The sequence below is a fragment of the Camelina sativa genome, chromosome 7 (genome assembly GCF_000633955.1).
Source record: "Camelina sativa cultivar DH55 chromosome 7, Cs, whole genome shotgun sequence".
Taxonomy (NCBI): domain Eukaryota; kingdom Viridiplantae; phylum Streptophyta; class Magnoliopsida; order Brassicales; family Brassicaceae; genus Camelina; species Camelina sativa.
In genome coordinates, this window is record NC_025691.1 from 12383433 (window position 1) to 12396890 (window position 13458).

Here is a 13458-nt window from a genome sequence, read left to right on the forward strand (position 1 = left end):
TTAATCTAATTTATAAAAGTAATATTCAAAAATTGTTGATAAAAATGTTATGTATAAAGATATGATTTAAAAATATGAAGTTTAAGATTATATAGTTTAAATAAGTTTTATAAAAATGTATGATTATAACAAAAAATAATGTATATAAAAATATTAAAATAAGATTTATGAAAATATAATATAATATATAAAAATAAACTTTTTTATATGATTTAGGGAAATTAAAATGTAGAAAATATGCTTTAAGTATATCAGTTTTAAAATATGATTTATAAAAAATATAATTAATAAAAATATGACTGAAAAAAATATAACTTAAAATTAATCTGTTCTCACTATATTTACATTTTACATCTAATAAATTTGTTATCAAACACTTGATTTTTAGAAGGAAACAAAAAAAAAACTGTCATAACATAAAAAAATCTGTCATAACATATAGTGTTCACATAGGTCATTTTAGCAATTTTTTAAAACGTTATAAATCTGTTATCAAACGACAGATTTTTTGTTAACTTAAAAAAAAAACTTTTATCAATAGAGGTCAACCTAGTAATTATTTATCCGTTAAAAATGTGTCATGTTACGACAGATTTTTAATCAGGAAAATAAATCTGAAATAACTGTGGAAAATAAATCTGCCATAAACTAGATCAAATATGTTATATATTGTGAAAGTCTATGGTGTCTTAAAAAATAAATATCTCATCAATTATAAATCTACCATACTGTAGTTATAAAATATGTCGTCCAAAATAAGTTTGTCATAAAAAATCTCTCATACAAAAATAAATTGGTTGTGCAAAACCAAATATGTCATACACAAATAAATCTATCACAACTAGTCCAGCGGACTTTTGAAAATATTTTGATTTTCTTAAAAAAAAATTTAGGAGGATAAATTTGACTTTATTCTTTTTCCTAATAAAGCAAAAAGAGGTATTTTAGACACAAAAAAATAACTCATCTAACCCTCACATTTAATGAGTTACTTTAGTAATTAACCTCTTAATTTGAGTCAATCTAGTTTTTCTCCCAAAAAAGTAAATAAAAAAATGGTAAAAAAAAAAGAAATTTTTTTATTTAATAGGCCTGGGCGTTCGGGTACCCATTCGGGTTTGGGTCAGGTATTTTGGATTTTCGGATATTTGGTGATGCAACATATTTTACACTCTCGTTGGGCTTCGGTGTTGAGTTTCTTGCCCAACAAGTTACGGTGGTGTCGGCTTTGGTGTTTACTTATTTTCCAATTAGGCTTTATGTTAGTTTTCTATTTCTTTATGAGAGAATAATATTCTCTTTGCTTTTAGATTTCGTTTGTGTTAATCTACATCTCTATATATAGAGATCGTGGACTCCATTGTAGGACAACTTGCTTGATAAAAGAAAAAAACCCAAAAATAGGTAGTTTTAACTACCCAAAAGAGCTTGTCTTAGAGCCCTGCAAGAAGGACTTGCAAAAACCCTTGTTGAGATCGATTCCTGGAAGAGATCCCAACTCTATCTCTTTTCTTCCACACGTTTTATCATCACCTTCGTCTTCTCTCTTGATACTCTGTTTTCCTCACACCAAAACAGAGCAACCCTCCACCTTTGCTCAGCCTTCGTCTTCTCCGTTAAAACACCGCCCCCTCTCTCTAGTTATAGCTTCCGCCCCTCATCATCTTGTATCAGATTCATACCGCTCCTGGTGTTATTCTTCATCTTTCACGATGGCTCCAAAACCAGAGAACCAAGCTTCGATTCAAAACTGGGATGAATTATCCAAAGCCTTACTCACGATGCAGGAGAATTTCCAGACTTCAATTGCTACTTCCATTCAAAACTTGTGTGATGTGTTGACGGCAAATCACCAACAAGCTGGTAACAACGATGTGTGGGAAATATACTTGAATGATTATTATGTTCAGTGTTTACAACATATATATAGTATACAGGTAAAACCCTAGGATAATTTAATTACAATTAGAACCTCATATTATACTACGCTTACACGCCCCCTCAAGATGGAGGTAGGGGACGAACTCCAATCTTGCTATTCAGAGTTTGAAAACGTGGTCATGGTAGAGGTTTGGTGAGAGTGTCGGCTAACTGATCCTGGGTGTGAATGTGAGACACACGGAGAGCACCATCTTGGATGTAACCACGAACAAAGTGATAATCAAGGGCAATGTGTTTCATGCGTGAGTGGAAGACGGGGTTANTGGGGTTAGCACATAAGTACGTAGCGTCCATGTTGTCGCAGTATATGGTTGGCGGTGAGGGGAGTGTGATGCCCATCTCAGTGAGGAGATTGCAGACCCATCGAAGTTCGGAAGCCGTGTGTGCTACTCCTCGGTATTCGGCTTCAGTAGAAGATCGAGCTGTACCCTTTTGCTTCTTGGATGACCATGAGATAGGATTACTACCAAGATAGAGGATGTAGCCATTGGTAGAGAGATAGTCATGGCGATCACCGGCCCAATCTGCATCGGAAAAGGCATGGAGAGTGAGAGGTGTACCAGACCGGAGGAAGATCCCATGTGACGATGTTCCAGCGAGATAACGGAGTATACGCTTCACGGCTTGCCAGTGCAGGTCAGTGGGGTTGTGCATGAATTATGACAGGCGATTAACCGCAAAGGCGATATCAGGACGGGTGAATGACAAGTATTGGAGCATACCAAGAACCTTGCGATATTCAGTAGCATTCACCAATGGCGTTCCAGAAGCAAGTGTGAGCGGAGGTGACGGAGCCATTGGTGTGGAAACAGGCTTTGCAGCGAGCATCTTTGTTTTGGTCAGGAGGTCAATGGTGTACTTGCGTTGCATTAGGTGTAATCCGGCAGGTGTACGAATGGCCTCAATGCCTAGAAAGTAGCTGAGAGTGTCGAGATCTTTGAGAGAGAATCTGGTGGCAAGCAACGTGATGATGTGCGAGACGAGTTCAGGACTACTACCGGTGATGAGGATGTCATCCACATACACAAGCATGTAAGTGATGTGTCGACCCTCCCTATGAATGAAGAGTGATGCGTCCGCAAGTGAGTTCTTGAAGCCAATGGAGAGAAGGTAGTTGCGTAGTTCGTTGTACCAAGCGTGTGGTGCCTGTTTAAGGCCATAGAGAGCTTTGTTGAGGCGACAAACATGGTGTGGTCGATCCGGATCAACGAAGCCGGGGGGTTGAGCAACATAAACTTCATCGTCTAACGTTCCCTGAAGGAAGGCATTGTTGACATCAAGTTGGCGAATTGGCCAGGAATGATGAACCGCAACATCAAGAACCGTACGAATGGTGGTGGACTTGATCACCGGACTGAATGTTTCGTTGTAATCACGGCCTTGCTGTTGCTGAAATCCTTTGGCGACAAAACGTGCTTTATACTTGTCAACTAAGCCATTAGGAAGATATTTCGTTGTAAAGAGCCACTTACAGCCTACGAGGTTTTGTGACGGATGTGGAGGGACCAAGTCCCATGTACGAAGACGTACCAAGGCATCGATCTCGGCGCACATGGCTGGGCGAAACCGTGGATCCTGGAGAGCTTGTGTCACAGTCGTAGGTTCCGGCGAGTGCGTGGTAATGGCGGTGTAGGTGAGCTTTTTGGTTGGTTTTCGGATGTTGTTTTTGGCACGTGTTTGCATGGGATGACTATTGACTTGAGGAGGGACAGGATTTGGTAATGGTGGGGGATTGTTGGGTTGTGGTGGTGGGGGTGGAGTGAGCGGTTCTGGTGGAGGTGTCGGAGTAGTTGGTTCCGGTGGTTGTGGTGTTGGGTTCGGCGGTTGTGGAGATGGGGAGGGAGAGGGAGATGGTGTAGCGGGGAGCGATGGTGTCAATGTGGGTGGAGGATTTGTGTTGGTACGTGAATCATGGGAGCATGTTGGACCTGGTTGGGCTTGTGGTTGTGTAGGTGGGTTTAGGATGGGATTTATTGGGCTTGGAAGTGGGCCTGGTATGTTTTGGGAGCCCGCCAGATTGTCGCAAGTTTGAGTTTGAGTTGAAGGACGTACCTGTGAGCGGGGAGACGTGGGTGGCATTGGCCGGCGGTGAAGGTCCAAGCTTGGTGGGACCGGCGACGAGTGTATGAGTGGAGGGCGACCAAGGGGAATGACGGTGGCCGGCGGGTCCAATGACATCAGCGGAGACGGAGTGTGAGAGGCACAAGTTGGTGGTGTAGCAAACGGGAAGCTGTGCTCGTCAAATGTGACATGACGAGAGGTGTAAATGCGACCGGTGCTGGTGTTCAAACAAAGATACGCACTTTGGTGGGAGGAGTAACCAAGAAAGACGCAACGTTGAAACCGGGCATCAAGTTTGTGATGCGCATATGGGCGCAGCCAAGGGAAGCATGCACACCCGAAGATCCTGAGCTTGTGGTAGTTAGGAGACTTGTCAAAGAGTTTCTGGAACGGTGAGACAGAGTTGAGAACCGGAGTGGGCATGCGATTGATGAGGTACACGGCTGCAGTGAATGCGTATGTCCAATACGACGTAGGCATTGATGCGTGTCCAAGAAGTGTAAGACCGGTCTCCACAATGTGTCGGTTTTTCCTTTCAGAGATGCCGTTGTGTTCAGGAGTGTGTGGTGGAGTGGTAAGATGTGCAATGCCATGAGCGCTTAAGAAGGGACGGAGAGCGATGAATTCCCCGCCATTATCAGAGTATAACGTACCAATCTTGGCGCTGAAGTGATTCTCGACCAGGGCAGTGAACGCAATGAAGGTCTCCTTCACTTGGGACTTCTATTACAGCGGATAGAGCCATGTATATCGGGTGTAGTGGTCTACAATCACAAGATAATATTTAAAATTATCCACCGATGTGATTGGAGATGTCCAAACATCAGAGTAGAGGTATTGGAGAGGTGTGTTGGAGGTGATGGTATTAGAATAAAATGGTTGCTTATGGCTTTTATTAATATGACAGTCAGAACAAGACATGTCTTTTTGTGTAGACGAAGAAAGCGGAAGAGTAAACTCAGAGATAACAGCTTTTAAAACAGGTAGGGAAGGGTGACCCAATCTACAATGCCACGATGAAAGACTCGGCTTGGAGGTTGGTGAAGCAAACATCGAGACCGGCGGATTGTCTGGCCACTCATACAACTCGTTTCTAGTCCTCCCTTGGAGTAACCGGTCCCCCGTGCTGAGATCCTTCACCTGAAAATTTGAGGGAGAAAATTTCACAGATACTTGGTTATTGTTGCACAAGCGATAAACGGAAATTAGGTTTTTGTGAATATTTGGCACAAATAAAACATCTCGTAGGTGTAAAGGACGAGAAGATGTAGAGAGAGAGGTGGAACCGGTCTGGGAAATGGGAAGTGTTGACCCATCGGCGATAGTCACGCCATCACCTCCTTGGTACGGTTGGTGTAGTGCCAAGTTGTTAAGGTCCGATGTGAGGTGGTGTGTGGCACCGCTGTCAAGAACCCATGGGGCCGCACCGTACGGAGCCGTAACAAGGTTTGCACAGGGCTGCCACGGAGCATACGAGCCTGGTGATGGCTGAGAGGACTGAGAGGTGAGTTGGAGCTGCAGCTGTGAACACCGACGGGCACTATGACCGTGAACGCCACAGATTTGACAGCGTCCGTTGTAAGGTCGAGGAGTGCGTTGATCTTGTCGAGGAGTGAACTGCTGGTTCTGTTGCCAGTGTTGGTTGGAGCGGTTGTTGGTGTTGCCTCGATTGTTGGAGTGACCACGGTTGTTGTTGTTGTGCCGGTTGTGTTGTGCAACATTCGCGGTGATGGGAAGAACCGAGGCGGAATTGGTGTTGGCGAGAAGATTTGCTTCAAAGAGGATCAACTTCTCGTGAACTTCAGGGAGAGAGGGAGTGGTGTCACGTCCTTCAATCTGATTGACGACCTGCTGGTAGTCATCAGGGAGACCCTTGAGGAGTTTGGCGAGTTGATCATCATGTTCAACAACTTTGCCAAGAAGCGCTAGCTTGTCGTACAAGGCAACAAGACCTTGAACATAGTCATCAATGGAGCGAGTTCCTTTCGTCCATTGAGTAACTTGGTTTTGCAACTGGAGGATGTGGCCACGACTCGGTTTGGCGTAGGTGGCGGTGAGGGTGGACCAGATCTCGCGTGCAGTTGTGGCACGAGAGACAATGGGTAGAACGGAGGTGGAGATAGCTCCAAGGAGTGCACTGTAGACAAGTTTATCTTGTCGACGCCAGAGGGAGAACGCGGGATTAGTAACGGTGGCATCAGCTTCGGTTATGGTTGGGGTTGGGACCGTCACGGTACCGTCGAGATAAGTGGCAAGGTCATATCCATCGAACAAGGCATGGATCTAACGAATCCACATGAGGAAGTTTGTTGCAGTGAGTTTCATGACATTAGAGGTGTTGACATGAACCAACGAAGTGGTGTTCGTCACAGCAACGATATCGGCAGTGGAGAGGTTGGATGTGGACATCTCGTGGAAGCGAGGGTGGAGGCGGCGAGATCGAAAAGAAAAAAAAATAAGGGTTTTTTTTTTTTTTATTTAGGTATCGAAGGCTCTGATACCATGTGGGAAATATACTTGAATGATTATTATATTCAGTGTTTACAACATATATATAGTATACAGGTAAAACCCTAGGATAACTTAATTACAATTAGAACCTCATATTATACTACGCTTACACGATGCTCGTAATGCAAATCCACGACCAATCCAACAACAAGCCGGTGACAACGATGCTCGTAATGTTTTGGTCAACATCGACCATCACCAAGGTGACCTAGTTCATTACCGCTGTCAAGACCAACGAATCCAGGACACACGTTGGGAAGGTAGTTTTCGCATTGACATTCCAGAATTTCATGGTGACCTTCATGGTGACTCTTTGTTAGATTGGATTGTTGCTGTTGAAGAAATCTTAGAGTTCAAATCGCAGAGTGCCTCTCGTTGCAACAAAGTTTCGTGATCACGCAGCCTCTTGGTGGCAACAGCTTAAAGCCACTCGTATACGTTCGGGAAAGGAGCCAATTCGCACATGGGATAAACTTAAAAAGAAGCTGCGTGCGACGTTTCTTCCACATAATTATGAACGCACCATGTATACGAGGTTGCAAAATTTGAAACAAGGTTCCAAGTCAGTTGATGATTATGCAGAGGAGTTCTACTTATTATTGACAAGAAACGACATATACAACACTCCAACCCAACTTGTCTCAAGGTTTATTGGTGGGCTACGTCCTCAAATCCAGAATGCCATGGCTCAGTTCGACCCTACTACAGTTGCTGAAGCACATCGGCGTGCCGCGTCTTTTGAACAGCAGCATTGTTCGTCTTCTTGGGTCTCGACATCGTCACGAAGCCGTTTTGTGGACTCAACACCAGCATCCATAAGCACCTCTCCTCATGACAAAACTGACTCCGTTGGAGCTATTTCAGATGGCAAAACGTTTAATGACAATCCAACCTCAAAGCGTCCTCCACCGAGATTGAATGCGTTATGGTGCTATGCTTGTGGTGAAAGAGGTCATTGTCAAACTGCTTGTCCCAACCAGAAGAAACGTGGACTCATAGCGGATGTTGATGCTCATAACGAAGAAGACTATATCTCTTCGGACGGAGATGACGTGGAGTCCAAAACTCTTGTTCAACGAACGCATGGTGATCATGGCATGGCATTGGTTTCTCGCCATGTTTGTCTTACACCACAACAGCGTGAGGAGCATTTGCTACGAACGAATATTTTCCGTTCTACATGTACGATTAAAGATCGTATTTGCACCTCAATCATTGATTTCGGTTGTTGTCGTAATATTATTTCTGAATATGCGGTTACCAAGCTTGGTCTGCCTGTAGAGGTTCACCCAACACCGTACTCTTTGTAATGGATGCGAGATGGAGTTTACATGCGAGTAACACAAAGAGCACTGCTCCCGTTCTCGATTGGTCATTTATATAAGGATCGCTTTTACTTTGATGTTGCTCCCATTGATGTTAGCCACTTGATTCTTGGGAGACCATGGGAATACGACCGCAAAATCACGCATGATGGTGTTAATAACACATATGCCTTCATCTGGGAGGGCCACAAGATTCTATTGCTTCCATCTCGCGAACCGTTACTCACTCCACCGACTCCATCGCTACCTGGTCCCTCTTGCTCTAGTTCAAGTAAGACGTCTTCTACTTCTAACAAGCACGGACAGTCCTCACTTTGTTCTCTGGCTACTTTTGAGGAAGAATTTCGCACCGAAGGCATCGCATGGGCTTTGTTTGTTACCAACCCATCATTGGCATTGTTGCCTTCTTCGCATTCTCCAATTTTTGAGTCGTTGTTGGATGAGTTTGTTGACGTCTTTCCGTGTGAACTTCCCACTTGACTGCCACCTTTACGGGATATTCAGCACCGTATTGATCTTGTTCCAGGGGCAACGCTGTCTAATAGACCTCATTACAGAATGAGTCCCCAAGAACATGAGGAACTACGAAGACAAGTGGAAGACCTCCTCACTAAAGGTCATATATGAGAGAGCCTTAGTCCGTGTGCTGTTCTCGCCTTACTTATTCCAAAGAAAGACGGAACATGGCGAATGTGTGTTGATAGTAGAACATGAGGAACTATACGGTATCGGTTTCCTATTCCACGCTTGGATGATTTGTTGGATCAAATTGGGAAAGCTTCGATTTTTACCAAAATTGATTTGAAGAGTGGGTATCATCAAATTCGTATTCAGCCGGGAGATGAATGGAAGACGGCATTTAAAACATGTGAAGGCCTTTTTGAGTGGCTTGTGATGCCATTTGGGGTGTGTAACGCTCCAAGCACCTTTATGCGTGTTATGAATCAGGCTCTTCGACCTTTTATTGGCAAGTTCGTGGTTGTCTACTTTGACGACATTCTCATTGTTAGCTCTTCTGTTGCTGATCATCTGGTTCATCTTCGTGAGGTTCTTCAAGTATTACGCAAGGAGAAATTATTTGCTGCCAAACATAAGTGTGAGTTTGGAACTTCGGAGGTCTTATTTTTGGGATATGTGGTCTCTAATCATGGGTTAGCAGTTGATCCAGCTAAAGTGGAGGCTGTCCGCTCCTGGCCTATTCCACGCACTATGATGGAGGTGCGTAGCTTTCACGGGTTAGTATCTTTTTATCGACGTTTTGTGCATAATTTCAGTACGATCATGGCTCCCATTACTGATTGTATGAAGAAAGTCAAGTTTGAATGGACTCCCGCAGCAACCGAAGCATTCCAGCTGATCAAGACTAAACTCACCTCTGCTCCGATTTTGGTTCTTCCGGATTTTTTATTGACTTTTGAACTTCATTGTGACGCATCTAAAGTAGGCATTGGTGCAGTTTTAAGCCAACAAGGGAAACCCATCGCTTATTATAGTGGGAAGTTATCTGGAGCTCGTGTTCGCTATAGTACTTATGATGTTGAGTTTTATGCCATTGTGCAAGCTGTCAAGCATTGGCGTCATTACTTAGTCCACCGTGACTTTGTCCTCCTCACTGACCATGATGCCTTGCGCCACATAGATAGTCAAGCAAAGGTGTCGTCTCGTCATGCTTCGTGGATTGTTTTCCTCCAACAATTTACATTTTCGATTCGACATCAATTCGGGCCGACGAATCGTGTCGCAGACGCATTGAGCCGACGACACTCCCTTCTCATGACTGTTCACACTTGAGTTCCGGGATTTGCTTCGTTTGCGGAATTGTATTCCACAGATCCATTTTTCTAAGGTTTTTCTCACGGCAGAACAGGGGCTACACGCTGACTACGTAGTTCATGATGGGTTCCTCTTCAAAGGTTTGCGCCTTTGTGTTCCTGTTTGTAGTTTACGGCTTCAAATTATTCAAGACTTACACAATGAGGGACATGTTGGACGGGATCGTATGTTGCATTTGGTGTCAGCCTCTTACTTTTGGCCTTTTTTACGTTGGGATGTGGAACGTTTTGTAGAACGTTGTCGTGTATGTCAACAAGGAAAAGGGAAATCGTCTAATGTTGGGTTATATCTTCCATTGCCAATTCCAACACAGCCTTGGACTGATATTAGTATGGATTTTGTTTTGGGGCTCCCGCGAACACAACGAGGTAACGATTCTATATTTGTGGTGGTGGATCGTTTTTCTAAAATGGCTCATTTTATTCCTTGCAAGAAGACGACTAATGCACTTAGTGTGGCGACTTTGTTCTTTCGGGAAATCTATCGCCTTCACGGGTTGCCTTTGTCCATTTTTCTGATCGTGATACTCGTTTTTTGAGTCATTTTTGGCGCTCTTTGTGGAAACTACTCCGAACAAGTTTAAACATGAGCACTGCTTACCATCCTCAGTCTGACGGTCAAACCGAAGTGACTAATCGAGCCCTTGGAGATCTTTTACGTTGTTTAGTGGGTGATAATATCAAAAGTTGGGATGCCAAGTTGTGTCAAGCTGAGTTTGCTCACAATCATGCGTTAAATAGAAGTCTTGGGTATTCACCATTTCGTGTGGTTTATGGAATTGTTCCTCGTTGCCCATTGGATTTAACAACATTGCCAGATCGCTCTCGTCTACATGGCCAAGCTGTTGATTTTGTTGATGAATTGCAGGATGTTCACCTTAAAGCTAAAGACAATTTGGAACATGCGTTGTTGAAGTATAAGACGGCTGCGGATGTTATGCGTCGAGCATTGGAGTTTCAGCCAGGTGATTTAGTTTGGATTGTTCTCACTAAGGATCGTTTTCCAGCACGGGAGTATAACAAGCTGAAGTCTAGAAAGATCGGACCTGTTGAAGTGTTACAACGTATTAATGCTAATGCCTATAAGGTGAAGCTTCCATCGGACATGCGGACGTCAGACGTTTTTAATGTCAAACATCTTTCTCCATTTCACGGTGATAATGAGCCTCCAGATTCGTGGTCGAATCTTCCCCTACCCGGTGGGACCTGATGCAGCATATTTTACACTCTTGTTAGGCTTCGGTGTTGAGTTTCTTGCCCAACAAGTTACGGTGGTGTCGGCTTTGGTGTTTACTTATTTTCCAATTAGGCTTTATGTTAGTTTTCTATTTCTTTATGAGAGAATAATATTCTCTTTGCTTTTAGGTTTCGTTTGTGTTAATCTACATCTCTATATATAGAGATCGTGGACTCCATTGTAGGACAACTTGCTTTTGATATTGATAAAAGAAAAAAACCCCAAAAAAATGTAGTTTTAACTACCAAAAAGAGCTTGTCTAAGAGCCTTGCAAGGAGGACTTGTACAAACCCTTGTTGAGATCGATTCCTGTAAGAGATCCCAACTCTATCTCTTTTCTTCCCCACGTTTTATCATCACCTTCGTCTTCTCTCTTGATACTCTGTTTTCCTCACACCAAAACAGAGCAACCCTCCACCTTTGCTCAGCCTTCGTCTTATCCGTTAAAACACCGCCCCCTCTCTCTAGTTATAGCTTCCGCCCCTCATCATTTCGGTAAAGGGGTCCTAGACCCATTTGTTCCCCTTTGGGTATTTCTAGTATTCAGATCAGATTTCGGATAAACACCCATCATATTCGGAACCCAATACCCGAAATATACTTCTGATTTGGGTTCGATTCTGATTATTTACATATTAAGCTTAACAAAATACTCTGATTCAATCCGAATTCTAAACAAATCCAAATTCAAATCTCTCTAATTCTAATATTAAGAGTGAAGAAAAGTTATGGCAGACACGTTTATTGTTAAAAATATTCTACTTGTTTTGTCTTTTTTCTTCTTTGTAGCTTTTAATATGTAGAAACAATAATTTAGTATCTAGAGTTCATGAGTGTAAAATAAAAATTGTAATTAAGTCTATATAAAATAATTTTAATCTCTCATATCTAAAAATTTCAAAAAAAGAAGTAGAACCGGTATCAACAACAAGGGGCAAACCCATGTTATAAATTTTAGGGACAATTGCATAGTAATATAAATATTTGAGGTTATAATATTAACCAAAGATATTAAAGTGGCAAAATGGTTGCACCCAATAAATGCTTAAGGGTAATGTTTATCTATGTTTGGGTTAGTTCGGATATCTGTTCAGGTTTCAGATAATACCCGATCGGATTCGAGTACCCGTTTTTAAGAGATGCTAGACCCATTCGGGTATTTTAAAATTTTGAATACGAGTTCGGGTCAGGTTTTCGTGTTCGGTTATTTTGCCCAAACCTATAAATATTTAATAAGCTCAATTTGCGTATAAGAGCCGTCGATTGATTTATTTTTCTTCCTCTTCCTCTCCCGAAAGACTCTCTCTTCTTCTTCTTCTTCTTCAATCGACTAATCAGTTATACCTTACTCTAAATCAACCAAATTGAATCGATTATCAAATTAGTTTAGAGTTGTGGATCTCGGCTTCCACCCTCCCTTAATCTACAAAATCAAGCGGGTACAGGTCTTGTGAGTCTCGATTTTGTTTCTTAGTATAGGTTTATTTTCAATTTGTATTTCCTCTTAGTATAGGTTTACAATCTGTTTCCTCTTGTTGTCGATCGAATGCATTCCATTTATAGGTTTCTCTATTGCAGAGCTAATCATTACTAATTGGAAACCAAATGGTTTTTGAACTCTGTCTCTGTGTGTGTCTCTCTCTCTGTATCAGGTAGTGAACCTTGATTTTATAGTCTATAAAGAAAGAAAATGCAGAATGGTTTCTTCAGATATTCTCCCGTTGTGGAGGTTGGAGAGATTGACACGAGTGCTCCTTTTCAATCTGTTAAAGATGCGGTTAACCTTTTTGGTGAATCTGCTTTCTCAGCTGAGAAAGAGAAACCACCGGTTATTCCGAAACCGAATCCTTAGTCTGCTGAGGTAATTTTAATTTGATTCATTAGCAATTTGTGTTTAAGAGGTTTTTTTTTTAATCTGAATTGTGTCTGTGGTTTGCAGAAAGTTTTGGTGAAGCAAACAGAGCTTCACTTGGCTCAGAAAGAGTTGAATAAGTTGAAGGAACAGCTTAAGAGTGCTGAAACTATCTGAGATCACTGGCATGGAAGAATCTGCCAAGAATTCACTCGTTTTGACCCTGAATTTGCAAAAAAAGCTTGAAGTGCAGTTGACAGAGACATACAACGAGATCGATGAGCTGCAGAAGCAAATGGAGACTACGAAAGTATCTGATATGGATTCCGTTAATGGTGTGAGTTTGGAGTTGAATGAAGCTAACTTGTCGAAGAAAAGAAGTCTTTGCAAGAGTTAGTGGAAGGAAGCGGAGACTGCACATCTGGCCACTGAACCATCACCGCTACAACATTACAAAGCTCCGAAAGAGAAACCTGTCCATAAAAAACTGGAGAAGACAAAAACTTCAGTTGTACCAAAGAAAGTGCTATAGCCGAATCTCAGTGGAATCTTTAACAGAAACAAGAATCAAGTGGAATGGGTTTCTCCTTCATATCTCTCTGGAGAGAAACCCTTTTGATGATTTCTTCTTTTTCAAGAATTGATCTTTTTGCTGTTGCGAACAATCAAAAAAGAGGTGTGCTTTTTTTTTTTTTTTTT

At 42.3% G+C, this 13458-nt stretch overlaps 1 long non-coding RNA gene across 2 annotated transcripts; it reads left to right on the forward strand.

The window, feature by feature from the left end:
- Positions 12182-13452, forward strand: LOC104701019. Of its 2 annotated transcripts, none has more exons than XR_753686.2 (3): positions 12182-12357; positions 12560-12768; positions 12847-13452. It is a non-coding gene; the product is annotated as an uncharacterized LOC104701019 (long non-coding RNA). The 2 variants fall into 2 exon arrangements; XR_002032587.1 differs by having other exon boundaries at positions 12182-12346.